Genomic DNA, 19,322 nt, shown 5'->3' with positions numbered 1-19,322 from the left:
TTTATCCAAGGGATTCCATTAAACTTTTAGATGCCATGATTTTTTGGTGACTTTAGAACAATCATACCAACCAGAATAAATAAATCCTTACTATCCTGAACACAAAACCAATGGTCTAGGATGACATTAGGCCTTGGAAACACACTTAGTTTACTTCTTAATGATCCAATCAAGACAAAAATTAGTTGAATATTCAATATCGACCAAATCAGATTGTTATATTGTATGCATGTACATATAAGTAACAAAGAACCCCACCTAATATGTGTAATTATAATGTACCAATAACAATTTTGCAAAAATAAAAGCTACACTAAGGAAGAAGAAGGAAAGTGAAGGAAGAAGGAAAAGGGGGAGTAGGGGAGGAGAGAAAGAAACAGCCAGAATTAAAGATAGCTCTGAACTTGGCTGGAAGACTGTATGGATCCAATTGGTAGGTTTCAACATTAGTATGTTCACGAAAACAAATGCTCTGAAAACACAGGGGATAGTTCCTCTAGAACATTCTTCTAAGCATTATATCTCATGTCTTAGGAAAAATGGTTGAGAGGAGACTGAAAACCATCCTAATAAATATGCCTCCCTTTGCCTGGTCAATGCTTCATGTGTCAGGACCAGCATCACTTGCTCAGGGGAGAATAAACACTCTCACCCTCTCCCCATAGTCTGGATTAGGTTCCTTTCTTCCTCATGACTTTATACAGTATTATCAAGGCTTGAGCATACTTTATGACAACTGCCCATGCATTCATCCAAATCTTGCATTTACCTCCCAGAAGAATGGAGCTATTTCAATCTTATTCCCTGTCCTGTTCCCAGAAATGAGCATTGGGTCTGGCCAATGAATGAAAGAACAGCCAATGTCAATGCAAGAAGAGCACAAGAGAGAATCACCATTTCCTTACCTGCTCCCCTGGATCAGAACGCAATTTTTCGTTTGGGAGATGGGGAAGGATTATTTTATTATCATCTTCCCACTGAGCTTCAGGACTCCCTGAAAATTGGTTACTACCTATGAACACAGGACTCAAACTGGTCTTCTCTTTTTGCATTGTATTATCCAATCTTGCTTATGGGCATTTGAGCAATAAGAAGAAAGGTATGTAGGATATTTTTTTCAGATTCTTCAAGGTTCATCTACTATTCCTCGGCCTAATGAAGAGGGCTTATTTTCTTGGCTGTTTGTTAGAACTCTATAAATTAAAATCTGTAGGCATTGAATGTAAATAAAATATTTGAATACATTATAACATATGCCTTACTAGAATATATAATATTTTAGTCTTACACTCTTTTCTAGTTGTTATAATAATCTTCATATAAAAGCAAACTTGTAAGCATTCAGCCTGCTGAAACAAATGAAGATAGTAATGAGAAGTTAGGTGCATTTCGTAGGACATTTGAACCATGACTGTAACTATCACTTTTTTCATCCACCAGCTGGGTTCCCTGAAGTCAGGAAATCTAGTTGAACAAGGAAGATGTACTAGGACCGAAGTGCCAAAAGTTGCCTTTGGCTCAATCACAGGGTTGAGATCATAAATCTGAACTGCTCATCCAATTTCCCCATTATGAAATTTACAGACTATTTCTTCTTTATATTCCAGACACTTTGCCACCCAACTGTGGTCCCCATCTGGCTATAGCATTCTCCGTATCAGTCCTGATTTTCTGGTTGATGATCCTACCATGGAAATAGTTTTTGAGCAAAATGTTTCAGAAAATAATCTCAGCTGCTGAAGAAATCTATTCTAAATATCTGGTTTTGCTTGTCAACCTTTTAAAAACAAAAAGCTAGAAAATGGAAACTTAATTTTGAGTGTCTAAGAAAATCTGAGTTAATTAAAAATTTTTTTAAATAACAGGAAGTACTTGGTTAAAAATGCAGCTTAATTTTTTTCAAGAGGTAAAAGGAAGGCAGCAGGATGACATTTACACCTTATTTTAATATTAATGGTTTATTGTAGTCCTAACTGCACAATTTCTATCAGCCCTCAAAGTTGGTGCCGTTGGAGGGACGTGAATATTTGCTAACACTGCCAAGTCAAGTATGCATATTTTAATGCTTCTTTTAAAATAAAAGAGGTCCCTAAGAAAAAGATTTTATTACATTCTACTTGAGACAATTGAAAACTTCAAATATATTGGAGCAACAAAGCTCTCAAAAAATGAGGCCATGTCTGCACAAGAAAAGAGGAGTGGAAAATTGAAGCCAATTACCCACATCCTGCAGTGTAAGAGAGACATCTCAGCCTTTATACATATACACACTGAATCCAGTGCTGCCTTCTCTTTCTCTAGCTCCATCCCCCACCTCCTTTATTTCTTTATTTATTTTTCCAGGTCACAAGTAGACTAGTTTAAAGTTCCTATTTCACCAAACTTGGGCTAAAACAAATCTAAACATCTGACATTTCAAATATTTTCCTTTGGAATCTGAGTTTACTCCTCTTGGAGGATGAGAGTGGGAGATTTTGACCTCCTCACACCTGGCAATTGCAATACTTATGAAACTCAGGGTTGACAAGACAGATAGTGGCAGCTTTTGAGGCAAGAGACTTGGGAGATTCCTGGAGCACACTGGCTGTGTGAGATTTAGGTAACTAGTGCAAACTTTTGAGTGAGGCGTGCATTTCAACCTGTTTCTTGATTTCTAATGAAATGCTTCCCTCTTTGGGCCTTAGTATCTTCCTCAGGCTAATGGTACCTAGCCATGTAGTAGTGACTAGTAAATTACAAAGTAACATAAGCAAAGCATTTAACTCAGCATTTAGCAATAGCATGAGATTAGTAACAGAGCTATGGGTCTGAGTCAGTTTGAGGCCATTTTATCATCTCTAGATGCATAAATATGTTCATTTTCATAGTCCTAAAGTGCAAATACATCAGTTTTTAGGATCATCCAACCCTGCACGGTTAAAAACAGGGCTACTTGAAGACTTCTGTCAGTGTCGGCACTCTTAAGGTAGTCGACTCAACCACATCATTTATAATATATTCAGTGCAGCCACATCAACATAAAATATCATTTCATCTGCTGCAAATGTTTCAAATGTTCAATTCTTACTGCTAAAATGTAAATTTAAATTTATTTACAATTTGATCTCTCAGCAGTCTGGTCTTGTGAGCTGAGTAAAATCTAAGATGTAAGTTGTTTTCCAAATGTTAAATAATGTTTATTATAACTAATTTGTTAATTTCTAAAGATTAACATAACTAAACATAAATTTTTGATTAGGATCCTTACTGAGTTTAAAAAAATTAATGATTACTTGTCAGAGACTTAGTTTTAAATTATAGCTCTAGCATTTCTGAACTTTGTGACCTGCATACATCACTCCAAGTCACCTGTGTGAAATGGGGATATTATTACTGTCTCCATCTCCTTCATTCACAGGTTGTAAAGCTTACAAAAGAGAATTCATGTGTAGATGCACTTCTATTGTTTGAGTACATTAGTACCTACATGTACTTAGTTCTTTTAAGTACATTAGTACCTACATGTACTCATGGAACAAAACCAAGAGCACCCAGCCTCAAAGTCAAGTCCAGACTCTTTCAGTTTTTCATACACCCTTTGCAATAAGTAATAACACAGAGCATCCTGGAGCAGAGCAAAGGGTGCAATAAGACACCAACTTTGCCCATTGTAAGAAAGAAAGTAGTGTATCTAAGGTTCTATTGGCTAATAATATCTTGAGGACTTGGCACAAGGAGGACAATGCCCATTAAGTGAAAACATTCCTTTTCCTCTGCAAAAGCGAAAGCCTCAGGATGCAGAGTTTCTTCCCAGATTAGAACCCACCCTCCACTAAGCCATTCACATGGTGCAAGGAGGGGCCCCACAAGTTGCCTATTCTGGCTCCCTGGAAACTTCTGTGGCTTTCATCAGAGCTATGAAAGTGAAACAAGGCCAGACATCTTTCCAGGGCCAAAATAGTTCGGAAACAAAAATACACCGTGCGGCAAACCCACCAAAGCCAAACCAGCTGAATAAGCACCCAGCTCACAGCACAGGAAACCGGGCTGCCCTGTAAATAAAATTAACGTAATGAGACTCTGTCGCCATCCCACGTCTGAGCTGAAAACTGATTTCTGCCAAGCCCTGCATCCAATCAGATAATCATGTCTCTGAATAAGCACTGGACTTTTAGCTAGAGATTGTTCATTTGAAATTCAGAATGCTCATGCACCTAAATCAGTTCTTTATGACCAGTCTAACTAGAAGTACAGCAGAAGAACATGGACCTTTCTATTCTTTTCCTGTGGTTCAAGGAGCTATTTATTCACAACAAATTCTGTTTTAACTGAGGAATGACATACATTTAAAGGAGAGATAGAGAAAGAGAGAAGTTTTTACTGTCCAAAGTAATTTTTCTCTAGGCTCCAAACTAATAAACAACTAATGATTCAGATACAATCTCTGGATCCTTTTTGGATAGGATATCCATTGAGAGTGGCTCTCCAAGGATTTATCCAGGAGGAAGGCAGGAAGGCAAATTCACTCATACAGGCACAAAGAGGGTTGAAACCTGTTAAGATATGCCACAGCCTTATCTCAACAAGCTTGGTTGTGTGTTTAGATATCTTGTTGGATTAACTTATCCCACTAAGCAACCTGGCTGCCTACTCTGGGCTGTGTAGCAAGCAAGGGCAGCAGGTGAAGACAACTACATGTGCTCCTTTTTGCACAAATGAATGACCAATCCTGCATGGCTGGAACAAATACAAAGGTAGGGAATCTATTCTTACTCCTTTTATAAAATTTGCATTGAGGGCTGGGGTTGTGGCTCAGTGGCAGAGCACTCCCCTTGCACATGTGAGGCCCTGGGTTCGATCCTCAGCACTACATAAAAATAAATAAACAAAATAAAGATATAAAAAAAATTTGCATTGAAAAACTCTTGAATCTATGCTCAGCCATGTACTGCACATCCAATAGATATAAAACTGATTAGCCTGTCGAACCCTTAGAGCACAATTACTTTGTTCCTGATCCCTGCATCTTTCTCAATGTGTTCTTATATCACATTGTAAGTCTGTGGGCTGGCAATCTTCTCTCTTTGTCTTCTCTCCATGGGAGCTAGGTCAGGGCTCTTCCCACGGTGAACTTCAATGGTCCCAGAAGATGGACTGTCTTCTGAGACATGGAGATATTTTAGGAATATTAAGAAAATGATGGTTTGGGATATGATACAGAGTAGACTTACCTGAGTGCAAATTTTAAAATTATTAGCATATATCAATAGTACAAAATAATGGGTTTCTTGGTGACATTTCTATACAGATGTATAACTTACATTGATTGTATCATCTTACTCATTGCCCTTTCTTGCCTATCACCCCCAATCCCTTCCCTGATAATCCCCCTTCCACTTTTATGCCATCTCTCCCTTTTTCTTTTCTTTTTGATTGCATGCAGGAAAGGAAACATGTGATCCTCCTTTCTCTCAGTCTGGCTTATTTTGCTTAACATGTAATATATATATATATATATATAAAATTGTGTGGGTGTATAAATACACACACACACACACACATAAATATATATATATATACACACATACACACACAAAAAAATATATATATATATATATGCATACATACATGAGGATAAATTTGGAAAGCAAATATATATGAAACTCTGAACAGGATGGGTAGAAGGAACTATTAGAGGAAAAACAAACTGGTGTGTGTTTTATGTGTAACTAATAGGAAAAAAAATCAGGTAAGTATAAAAGGGAATTCCTGAAGTATCTACTTCTAGGTAGGATAGGAGGAGGGGAAGAGTGGAATGGAATGGCAGATTTTTTTATAGCAGCACAATTCACAATAGCTAAATTATGAAAACAACCAAAATGCCCTTCAGTAGATGAATAGATAGGAAAACTTTGGCATATATACACAATGGAACATTACTTCATATTAAAAGAGAATAAAATCATGGCATTTGCAGGTAAATGGATGAAGTTGGAGAATATAGTGCTAAGTGAAGCAAGCCAATCCCAAAAAATCAAAGGCCAAATATTTTCTTTGATATGAGGATGCTGACTCATAATGGCACTGAGGGGAGAGCATGGGAGGAACGGAGGAACTTTAGACAGGGCAAAGGGGAAGGAGGAGAAAGGAGAAGGCAAAGGGGTAGGAATGATGGTGGAATGAGTTAGACATTGTTACCCTAAGTACATGTAAGAGGACTCGAATGGAGTGAAAATACTTTGTGTACAATCAGTGACGAAAAATCATGCTGTATACGTGTAATATGAAATGAATTGCATTCTGCCATCATGTATAACAAATTAGAATAAATAAATAATTTAATAAAAGAAAAAGTTTTGTCAAATAAAAAAGTTTAAAAATTTTGAAAAATAAGTAAATATCTGTACTCTGTGGTGATGAGGTTAGTGGTAAAAATATCTTTTGTCTGAATCACCATAGATAACCTAAACTCTCTAAACCTTTGATAAAATAAGAGAATCATCTATCTAACAGGATTTTTGTCAAGATTCAATGAGATTAAGCATAAAAGGTGACCATAAGTATGTCCCATGAAGGGCAAAGAGTCAATAAGTATGGCTATAATTGTAATATTAATGTAGATTGTAAGTTTTGCCAGAGAATATCGCCCGCATGTCTAAATAGTGGAAGTTTGTGTTAGCCATCTGAATGACACCTAAAATTAGAATTCAGTTCACATATAGAAGTCTAACTCCAGTTATTTAAAAGCATACGAAACTGTCATGATTTAAAGTTTTTAGTCCTTCTGAGTTAAAAGAGATTTCTGAAGAATGACAACATTAGAACATGATACGTACATACGTCATGGTTCGTGTCAATCTCGGCTAAGTCCTGGCAAGGAACTGCAAACCTAATGTCCCCAGTCCTCTCCTCGCAGTCCTGTTTACTATCTTCATGAGGCATCTCGTAATGTAAGAAGGATGATCTTAACATATCAACCACCATCCTTCACAGCCAAAAGTAAACACAAACAGAACCTACAAGCTTAGGAAATGGTAGTTAGAAGTCTTTAGATGACCTAACTCCATTTCTCTTTCATGTAAAACCCCCTACACCGAGCATTTTCAGTTACACATCTGAACAGTAAAAAAAAAAAAAAAACCCACTGGAGTGCATTACCTCATAGGACTTTCTACTCCAAATGCACAGTTTTAAAAACTGAGAAGTTCTTGAAGCTGAATTGAATTCCCCCTCCTTGCAGCAATTTCTACCATCTGCTAGAATGATAGGAAATCCAGTTTTCTCAACCAGCCTAAAGCATCTTCAATTCCTTATTTATTGTGGTGACCCTTGGTTTTCAGTCAATTGTGTATGTTTTCAGTCTACATCCAGGTTTCTAAAGGGAGTGAGTACAAGTACAGGGCCCTGAGGCTGGGCCTTTTTATGCCAACTTTCAGAGTAAAACTCAAGACCCACAGTCTTTATTGGCACTTCTCTAATTTGTTAGCAAGAAATCACAGAAGTCTGTTGAGTGCCTTGCTCAAATTTAAAAAAAAAAAAAAGAAAAAGACTTGATTTTTAAAAATCACCTTATCTAGAAGTCCAGTATTATATCAAAAAAAAAAAAAAAAGAATAAAAGGTAGCTCATAGACTGTTGTTCTAGAACACATTCAGAAATTAGTTGTTCCTTTTCTATGAACTCATAAACCATATGTTCCTAATTTGCTCAAGTTTTTCCCAGAAATTGGTGTCAAATTTACAAATCTCATGTTCACACTCTATTTCTCTCTCCCTCTTTGCAAATTGCGGAGAGTGTGTGTATATCAACCCCTGATACCTTAGGATTTCTGCTGTTTCTTCTATACTCTTTAAATTTATCCCTTCTCTAGAGTACAGTTTATCCAGGATGGATAATGGAAATCATGTGAAGTATCTAGGTATCCTCTTATGTAGACTTTCCTTTCCTTGACATCAGAATATCCTTATCAATTCTTATTCTACCTTATAATTTCTCAAAAAAAGATGAAAAATAAAAATGTCTGTCTTATTCATGTCATTTATTAGCATTATATTGATTCAACACACTGCTCATTCTGTCTTTTTTATATTAATTTTTTTATATATGATGGGGGAATGCATTACAATTCTTATTACACATATAGAGCACAATTTTTCATATCTCTGGTTGTACACAAAGTATATTCACACAAATTCGTGTTTTTATACATGTACTTTGGATAATAATTATTCTCACATTCCATCATCATTTCTAACCCCATACCCTCCTCCCTTCCCCTTCCACCCCTCTGCCTTATCTAGAGTTCGAGAAGATAATGCTAAGTGAAGTTAGCCAATCCCCCAAAAAACAAATATCAAATGTCTTCTCTGATACAAGGAGGCTGATTCATAATCAGGTAGGGAGAACGAGTGTGTGAGGAATAGATGAACTGCCTTCCTTTTATGTAAATAGAGTTTTATTATGATTTTGGAGGAAGAGAAGAGAGTCCAGCAGTACTCTTATTTTAATAATTTAAGTCTTACCATTTTTTGGTATTGCCAATTGAACCCAGGGGTGCTTTACGACTGAGCTAAATTTCTAGCTTTTTATAATGTTTTATTTTGATACAGGGTCTCACTAACTTCCTGAGGCTGGCCTCAAACTTGCCATCCTCCTGACTCAGCCTCCTGGAGTCATTGGGATTATAGGCATGAGCCACTAAGCCTAATGCCAATGACAAATCTTTATAGAACTTTAAATTGTTTTGATTTTAAAATGCTCAAATAATTTTCTGCATTAAAAATTCTCTTTCATATTTTTGCATTTATTTTAATTATAAAAATTACACACACACACACACACACACACACACATACACACACAGTAGAAATTCCGGAAGTAAGTTATATAGGAAAGCACTTACAACTCATTGGCAAATATTACCAATATTTTTACCTATTTCTAGGTTTTTTTCTTTTACATAACTGACATATGTACCTGCATACATATACATACACATAAACATACACAAGTACATAAATTCATATAATTCCTGTTGTTTTTTTCATTTAAGATCATATCATGATTTCCTACATCAGTAGAGTTTCTTTGATAATTTAAGTGACATTATGTTCTACCACTGACATTTTCCTTATGTGAATATTTAAATTTTTGCCAATTTGTGCTGTTATAAATAATACTAGAGTAAAAATATTTATATATGAATCATTCTTATTTCAAATTATGACCATCTTAAAATAGGTTTTCCTTTGCAAGAATATAACTTGTTTTATGCCACATTGTAAGGGTTTATTTTTGATTTAGCCTTCAGTTAGGAAGAATAATGTGGGAATAAAAATGTTTATCCCTCTCCCCCCAAAAAAAGGTATGTGGGTAGCAAACTTCTGAATTCTTACTCATGGCATAATACAAAGATTCTCTCAACTTCATCATAAAAATCAAGTTGGCTTAGCTAACATTCTTGCATTATAACTCTTTCCCTTTAGCATTATTCAACATTGTTTCATTAGTTTTGGTCACATCTTATTAAAGTCTAATGATATTAAATTTGTTTTCTTTCATTGGTACATTAGGATTTTTTCCATATAATTATTAGAGAAGTTTTTCTTTTCAAATATGTTGTCAAGAAATGGTCTCTTTACATTGCACACGCATAAACCCAATTTATTCATTGTCAATATTCAAAACCATTTTCTTTTCCAAATCCAAAATGTTTCCTGTAATGACATCTTTGGTCATTGATTCTATTCTAGTGTTACTCCATTATTCCTCAAAAAATCCATTAACTCTTATGTTCTCCATTTGTGACATTTTTCATCTTAATGTTCTATTTTTCTTTATTCTAGCATATTCTAGAATACAATCTTCCTCCATATGCTTCATTTAATATATGTAATTCTTTATATATGGATAGAGGTTTTTGAGGGAAATGGGAAGAAGTTGTCATCATTGTTTAGGAACCAAACAAGACTTTAAATAAAAACTATAAAAATTTCATAAAGTTTAAGTTTGTCAGCAGCACTTTCATGGCGCACACGAATGTCTTTGTTTATTGCAATTATTCGCAATCATCCGGTCAAAATACACTCTGGAGAAAAAAACACATGAACACATATAATACTATATAATTTATTATACACACATTTAGGTTAGGAGACTGTGCTATAAAAAAACCATGATAATTATTGCTTACTTGACAAAATATGCAGTGTTTTGACCTATGTTCTTATCCCCACCAGTTGTAGTTTCCTCTCCTCAACCCCGCCTCTGCTCTGTCCTGCGTGATCTTGCTGTCCCCAACTTTACCAGCTCCTCCCAGTCCTGGTTAAGACCTGGTCATTTCTCCCTCCTTCATAAGCTACTCTCTAACACCCTGCTCATGTCATTCATAGAGAGAAAACTGGAATGCAAGTCCCCATCCTATCCAACAAGCCATTAACTAACCCTCAGATGAAACTCAATTTCTATGGTTAAATTTACAGATCATATGAAATTATTTGTTATTTTCTGATAACTTGTCCCACTCCACCTCCCCGCATACACCACCATCACCATCAACAATTTTCTCTCAATTAATCTATATTTGATTTTTTTCTAGTGACTCTTTAGCTTATATCTCAACACCCTTATGGACAGAAAAGAAATTTCCTATTAAAGGTGCAGCCTATTTAATAGTTTGATAATGCCAAAAAAAAAAAAATCTTTCTCAGACTAAGCCAAACTCTCCTTTTGGATAACATTTAATCTGACTTTTTTCTCTTCCCCTTAACAATATAGAAAACAAAACAAAACAAAAATAAAAATCCACATCAAATTCATTTTTCATGAAGTCAGACCCTCAGGTAAGTTCTTCGGAAATCAGTTTGTACCACACTAGTGAAAGATACCGTACTAAGTGAAAGAAGCCAGTCTAAGTTACACATAGTAGGATACCATTTATATAGCATTCCAGAAAAGATAACAGTATCGGAACAGAAAACACAGCAATGATACCAAGGGACAAGGATCTGGGCTTAAAAAATGGTCTGTCTGACTGTGAATAGATAACAAAACAAGTTCTTTAAGGTATTGAAATTATTCTGCTTCCTGTTATGTTGTTACATTGCTGGATACAGTAAACTATGCCTGTATTAAAACTTGTGGAACTGTATACTAAAGGAAAAAGGTAAATACTACTTAAAAATTTTTTTTAAAGAAAAAAAGAATAGAATTCTTTCTCCCAACTAATTGCAATATCCATCTAGGGAATTTCCCCTAGCACTATATGGAATTTTAACAATGTCTTTTCCTGGAAGCACATTCTGATAGATTCCAAGATAAAAGAAAGTATTCTGTCTATTCTGTTCTATAATCTAGGAGCCATACCTCACACAACACCAGACTTAGAGTAAGTATTCAAAACGTCCTACCTGACTGACATATCGATGGATAAAAAATATCTATTTTAATTTCATGATACTGTGGATGCATTCATCATTTCAGTGTTCTTCTAATTTCTTATAACTAGATGCTAGAGATACTACAATGAAAGAATCCTTAAAATCACCACCCATTATCCATCAGTTAAAGAAGTAAACTAAAAACTGAGATGCTGGAGATGGGATGATAACCAAAATCCAAAGAGAGGAAAAGGGAACCTCAGGTGAGGGGACTCTGGTTACAACGCTGAAGGGAGGCTCCTGGGGGACTCTTCAGAGCTGTGAAGAATCCACAGCATTCCCTTTTGGGCCTTTATGACACACACTAGCAAAGATATAGTCTCCTGTCTTTTCCAAAAAAATAGCCATTTTGTTCTCCCCATCATGGTGAAGAAAGGGTGAACTTCCAAATGTATGTTTCCCTCAATGCCAAAGAGTCTTGCACTTCCACAAGAAGTACTCCACCACGTGACAAGATGGCAAGTGATCCCTGTTTTGATCTGTAGAGGATTCATAGCTGGATTTAGAGAATGTTCTTTCCCCCAAGTAATTGCAATATCCATCTAATTCTGGCTGAAACGAACTCTTGTCATTCTGCTTATTCACACACCTACGTGAGCAAATGTAATTTCCTTGAGATAAAGTATGCTGGCTGAATTGGTAAAAAAAGAAATAGGGAAAGTAATTATTCAAAAAAAAAAAGGAACAAAAGAATCCTGGGCTTGCTTATTAGTTCTTTGGTTTGCAGCCATGTTTTGAGTCAGGAGCTTGATAAGTGCATATCTTATTTCTAGCATAGAACAAATATATAAAACACACAGTTTATGGAGGCCAAAGTACATGTGTTTTTCTTTTGATTAATTACTATATTACTATAGAATGTTATGAAGCTTTACATATATTTTTTTTACATAGCATGGAAATGATCAGAAATCTATTTACCAATAGGCATAAGAAAGTCAACAAGATGAAAACATTACCTTTCATTACACACACACACACACACACACACATACACATATACTCATACGTATAAATATAATTATAAATATATGTATGTATATGTATTTTTTTTCTTTTGCTGGCCAGTTTCTGAACACCCTTCCTATCTTTGAGTAATTCCTTAGTTTATAATTTAGTGGGAAACAGAACCAGTTCTTTCTATAGATATTGCCAAAGATACCTTTCCAGCTCATTCAAAACTAAGGAGAAAGCATGTGACCTACATTTTTTCCAACAGACATCCTCTTTAGACATGAGCTCAGAATAGATCTTGGGCCGCATTCAGTGCCAGCAGTAATAAACGTTCAAGATGGTGCTCTGACAGTCAATCCTCAGCAGATGATTCAGCAAATGATTCATTTTGCAAGACTTGATTTAGAGCATTTAGCTCCCATTTAGTTCTACCTATTTTGCCATCGTTTCAGGAAATTCATTGAGTTCCTAATGGAGTCTCAATTAGTTCATTTTTTATTTTAATTACCCACAGCTAATTTGTGTTGCTTGCAACTAAGAATTCTACTAATATAATATCCCCACAATGATTCTTCCCATTACTGATGTCCAGGGTTCTATTATTTTTTTTTTATTGGTTATTCAAAACATTACAAAGATTGCAGAATCACATCGGTTACACATCCACATTTTTACATAATGCCCTATTAGTAACTGTTGTATTCTGCTACTTTTCCTATCCTCTACAATCCCCCCTCCCCTCCCCTCCAGTCTTCTCTCTCTACCCCATCTACTGTAATTCATTTCTCTCCTTATTTTTTTCCCATTCCCCTCACAACCTCTTATATGTAATTTTGTATAACAATGAGGGTCTCCTTCCATTTCCATGCAATTTCCCTTTTCTCTCCCTTTCCCTCCCACCTCATGACTCTGTTTAATGTTAATCTTTTCTTCCTGCTCTTCCTCCCTGCTCTGTTCTTAGTTGCTCTCCTTATATCAAAGAAGACATTTGGCATTTGTTTTTAGGGATTGGCTAGCTTCACTTAGCATAATCTGCTCTAATGCCATCCATTTCCCTGCAAATTCCATGATTTTGTCATTTCTTAGTGCTGCGTAGTACTCCATTGTGTATAAATGCCACATTTTTTTTTATCCGTTCATCTATTGAGGGGCATCGGGGTTGGTTCCACAGTCTAGCTATTGTGAATTGTGCTGCTGTGAACATCGATGTGGCAGTATCCTTGTAGTACGCTCTTTTAAGGTCTTCAGGGAATAGTCCGAGAAGGGCAATAGCTGGGTCAAATGGTGGTTCCATTCCCAGCTTTCCCAGGAACCTCCATTCTGCTTTCCATATTGGCCGCACCAATTTGCAGTCCCACCAGCAATGTACAAGAGTACCCTTTTCCCTACATCCTCGCCAGCACTTGTTGTTGTTTGACTTCATAATGGCTGCCAATCTTACTGGAGTGAGATGGTATCATAGGGTGGTTTTGATTTGCATTTCTCTGACTGCTAGAGATGGTGAGCATTTTTTCATGTACTTGCTGATTGATTGTATGTCCTCCTCTGAGAAGTGTCTGTTCAGGTCCTTGGCCCATTTGTTGATTGGGTTATTTGTTTTCTTATTGTTTAATTTTTTGAGTTCTTTGTATACTCTGGATATTAGGGCTCTATCTGAAGTGTGAGGAGTAAAAATTTGTTCCCATGATGTAGGCTCCCTATTTACCTCTCTTATTGTTTCTCTTGCTGAGAAAAAACTTTTTAGTTTGAGTAAGTCCCATTTGTTGATTCTTGTTATTAACTCTTGTGCTATGGGTGTCCTATTAAGGAATTTGGAGCCCGACCCCACAATATGTAGATCGGAGCCAACTTTTTCTTCTATCAGACGCAGAGTCTCTGATTTGATATCAAGGTCCTTGATCCATTTTGAGTCAGGGTTCTATTATTGTGTCCAACTCACTCTGGCAATTCACCTATTTACCTACCTCTTTTCTGGGAAGTCCTTGAGGGTATGCATTCTCTGTTTTTTCCTATCCATAATCTCAGTCTATAAGGTAGTTTCTGATATAGATAGGCACTTCAAAATGTGCATGGAAGTGAATAATGCCATTAAAAATTCTTTTATTGTTTCCCAGATAGGGAATTCATCTTATCTTTTTAAGTTGAAATGGATAGACTCTTTCATGTCTATTCCAAGAGAGCTTTTGTTATTTGCTTAGGAGTCTTACTTCTTTCTCTATTAGCTTTGGTAGAAAGACTGAGTCTTAGTTAAACTTGGGTCCAGCATTCAATGAATAAATTATTGATGAATGTGAAAACAGATGATGAGAAGTAGAACCGTGCCTGGAAGGTCATACTCACTTACTCTTGGCCCAGTCATCCTCCATACTCTCAACATCTCAAGTAACACAGGAGTCTATTGCTTTCTCAGTGATGTTCACACCATCACCTTGGCCTGTTGGCATTTAGAAGCAAACAATCCTCATATAAAGTATTTCTTTCAGTTGCCTGGTATAATGGAACAGATCCCAAAGGAGTGTGGTGGCTTGAGATACGTGATTTTACAAAAACTGGTTGAAATTACAAAATCTATATCACAACAGATATCAGCAGCAAATATAATGATGCCTAGCATTTTATAATGTGTGGTGTATTAGCTCAAGTAATCTTAGCATATAGGAGGAAGATGGTAAACGTTTGCCAATCCTCCTTACACAATGAAACACTCACTCCTAATTACCATATTTCAGCATATAATTAGCGCATATTTTATGCCATTTATTTTTTGCAAATAAGTAGGTGTGGCCATTATGTGAAACTTTGACTTAAAAAATGGTGCCAGTATTATTTTAAAAAAATCATTTATTACTAAACTGCCTTTGGTTCAAGATTAGGATGCATGAAATACATGAATATATGTTAATGCAGTTGTGACAATTATGTGCTGACAGACTGTACTTCCCTAAAATCACCAGGTAGAATGATATCCTTTCAAGTGGCCAAGACAAAAACCGGTTGGCTCTGGTTTTCTCTCCTACAAAGTGCATATGATCTCTTGCAGAGATTTAGTAGGCTGCAAGTGGAAGATTTTCTGTGATAACACATAAAGCACTCAGCGGGGAGGCACACAAGTAAATGGTTGCTACCACTGTGCTTGTTCTCGGGCATTAGACTCAGTATTTCATCCAAATTATTTTATAGAATATAAACAACAATCTTTCCACAAGGCACTGGTGTTATCCCCGTTCTACAGAGGAGATCATTGAGACTGAGAGGAGTTAGGAAGGCCAGTCCCAAACCTCTCAGGCTGGATCCAGGATTCAAACTCCAATTTCTCTACCTTCCACGATCGATCGCCCACTGAACACCAACCACACGTTCCTCCTTTCTGCAGGACTCCTGCTTCTCTCCCCTGCTTCTCTCTGGCTTTGTTCCTACAGATGGATGGACCCAGGGTACACCGATAATGAAGTTGCCTTGCAGCCTGTCACTTCATTACTCATGCCGCTGAATCACATCCTTGAACTCCTGCACCTCTCTCTCCCTCCACCCACCCTCCTGCACCCACCTCCTTTCACACCAACAGCACAAACACAGCCTCCCTTTGGCCCCTGTGAATGTGACAGAACCTCCCATTTTATTTATCAGGAGCACCGTAAGCTTTTAATAAATGATCATTTCAGAAATACAATTTCAGGGATCTTTTGGAGGGCTATAATTGAAGATAGTATTGTCACTGGTGGCGACGGAAAGCTAACTGTATTTGTTTCTCTGTCCTCCTGTGTTCCCTTCAGGTACCACATACAAGCATTAAAAAATAGCTAAGCCTTAAGCCATGCTGAGATCTCCTGAAGGGGAAACCATTTCTTTGTCACTCTCTGCTACAAGGTCGAGGCCATTCTTAAAACAGAAATGCCCACTGTAATGACTCACTGGTGGCTCCCTAATAGCCTGTTTTGTTGTTAAATGTCTCCTTTTACATGATAAATCATTGTGCCATTGCATCAGTTGTGTGTCACTAGGCTAAAAACACACCTTTGCTGCTGCCGATCTTTCCAGAAACAAAAAAAAAAACCTCAGCCCACACATGCTGTTTGCTTTTTATTCTTCATCTTACATTAGGTGACTTGCATGTAGACTCTTGCTCCTTAGGGAAGGAACTTTCTGTTATTTGTCCAACAGAAGTCATTCTAGGAGAAAGCTGTGTGTACAGGGAAGTAGCACGAAAATAAAGCTACCTGGGAGCCAGAGCTAGAGAGGGTGGGAATGCTATATTTCTGGAATTACATATATCATTACCTAGTGAACCTGAGTATCGCATTAACTTTAAATTAAAAATAAAGATGCATTTTTAAACTGATAATTCACTACAAGAGAGGCAATGCTTGGTTCAGTGTAAATAGTAGAAAGACTTTTCATTAGCAAATTCATACATAAAATAATAGCTTGAATATCTACAAAATCATAGTGTCTTAAGTCAATGGACTTAAATATTGTGAATTATAGAAACAAAGTAAGGACATGGGGAAAAGCCATATGCAAATTATTACGTATTACTTAAAAATATCCAGGAAAACTAAACCACCCTCTGCATGGGAGATGGATAAGAAAGATACACCGGAAAGCAGGGTGACAAATGAAGGGTTAATTTGTAAAGAAATAATTAACTGAAACTTCAAAAGATGTGCCCTGTTCCCCTGTGACCATTTGGGTACAGAAAGATGGAAATGAGTTTCTAGATTTTAACAACCCTGTTCCAGTCATGAGACAAAAAGAATTAAGAAAGATAGCTATATCAGAAAGTATTCCCCCTCTCTCATATTAGTCAGTATAGGATAGGCTAAGCTAGAGTAATGATCCAACCCCCAAATCTCCATGGCTTAGTACGTATTGTTTCTTACTCAAAATGTTCTATGGTCCCATTGGCTCTCCAAGGCCTTCCCAGTACTTACTCAGGGTCCAGCTCGACTGCCCTACTGTAAACATGCTACCTGGAACACATGCCCTTTAGGGTTTCCAAGGCTGAGAAAATGAAAACTGGGAAGGGTACAGGTTATTTTTAGTGCTTTTATGGCCTAAGTTGTGTAGCCTCAAAATCCATGTGTGGAACTCTAACTTCCAATTTTACTGTATTTGGAGATGGGCTATAAGGAACTGGTCAAAACTAAATGAGGGAGTAAAGATAAATCCCTTATCTGATGCCTTTATACAAGGAAGAGACACCAAAGGTCTTGCTGTCTCCGTGCACAGAGACAAGGCCATATGCAAACACTATGGGAAGGAGGCCATACTATAAACTACAGAGGAAGCCCTCATCAGAAACTAGGTTTTAGTGAGCACTAGTAATGGCTACATACCTCCACACATACACCCCAGATGAGAGCTAAACAATCTCTGTGTGCAGAAGCAGACAGAATACCAGGGAAATAGGAGATCAAGAACCCATCCCGGGCTGGGGATGTGGCTCAAGCGGTAGCACGCGGCCCGGGTTCGATCCTCAGCACCACATACAAACAAAGATGTTGTGTCCGCCAAATACTAAAAAATAAATATTAAAATTCTCTCTCTCTCTTACTCTTTCTTTAAAAAAAAAAAAAAAAAAGAACCCATCCCAATGGACAAAAGGTATCTGAGATGAATCCTCTTCAAACGATGAGTAATTCTGAGAGTAGAAGCCTTTACTTGTTTCTTTTCTGGAGATTTCTAAAATACAAACTCACTCCCATCCCCAATCCCCGCCACCCAAAAAGTCATTCATTTTTGAGGCACAAAGACTTCATGGAATGGCATACTGGGGAAGTAGGTTGTGTCTACCATCTCCAACTGGCTCCCAGTGGCTTATCATTGTTATGGCAGATTGAAAAGTCTATGGAACTTGCTATTATCTGAATGTTTGTGCTCCCTACCCTCAGGATTCACAGAATAAAACCTGGTATTATTAATATATAAGATAGGATTATTTTAATACCTAAAATACAGTATTATTAAGAAGTTGGGCCTTTAGGAAATGATTGGGCCATGGTGGCTCAGCTCTCACAAAGGGCATTAGTGCCCTTGTACAAAAAAGATCTGAGGGAGGCTGCTCATCTATTTTGCCATGTGAGGATACAGCTATAAGGTACCACCTACAATGCAGAGAACCTTCACCAGACATTTCATTGATGGTGCCTTGAGCTTGGACTTCCTAGCCTCCAGATCTATGAGAAATAAATGTCTGTTATTTATGAATTATTTAGTCTTAAGATATTTTAGGTATTTCAAATGGACTAAGACAGACCCCAAGATGGACATACAGATAAGCTCAGGGAGTAGGGTCAGTGGGTGATTCAGAAGTTATATTGCTGAGGGGAACAGCAGCATTTTTTTAAAAGCTCCCTAATGTTCTACTCTGTAAAACAGAGTTAACAGTTGGAGATGCTGACACAGAAACGGGATTTATAGCTTCAATAAGGACGATGGAATTCTACAATAGCAGAGGCCATGCGGCATTACTGAACAGACAGAGGTAAGATGGATGAAGTCACTGTGAGGGAAAGCAAAGCCAAAGTGGCAACCAGTATGTCTTGACCTGCTAAGATCTGTGACTATAGCTAACAGACCGTAGAATTGCTAAGAGCAGGATAGATGTCTAACTGTCTGTGGCATGTAAGGATATCCTCTTGTAAGTAAAGAACAAGTCATTTCACCTTGTATCTCATAGCTCTAAAAAAGAAGTACAACATTCAGTGAGCCTCTGTGAAGGTTAGAGGTGGCACATACCACACTTAGGAATATTGGCTTTAAGCCATTTATCAGGTGACGCAGAGAGGTGCCAATTTTTAGTGACGCTCACGGCAAGAAAAAATTCTGCAGCAGTTCTAAGATGCAGTGCAAGCTGTCCTGCCACCCAGGCCACATGACCCTGTAGATGTGATGATGCTAGCGACATGTTGAATAGTAAATGCAATATACTGTCCCTGCCAAGCCTCCATGG

Source organism: Callospermophilus lateralis, chromosome 1 (genome assembly GCF_048772815.1).
Source record: "Callospermophilus lateralis isolate mCalLat2 chromosome 1, mCalLat2.hap1, whole genome shotgun sequence".
NCBI classification, from domain to species: Eukaryota; Metazoa; Chordata; class Mammalia; order Rodentia; family Sciuridae; genus Callospermophilus; species Callospermophilus lateralis.
The sequence above is the reverse complement of the archived record's forward strand: the minus strand, read 5'-3'. Positions refer to the sequence as shown.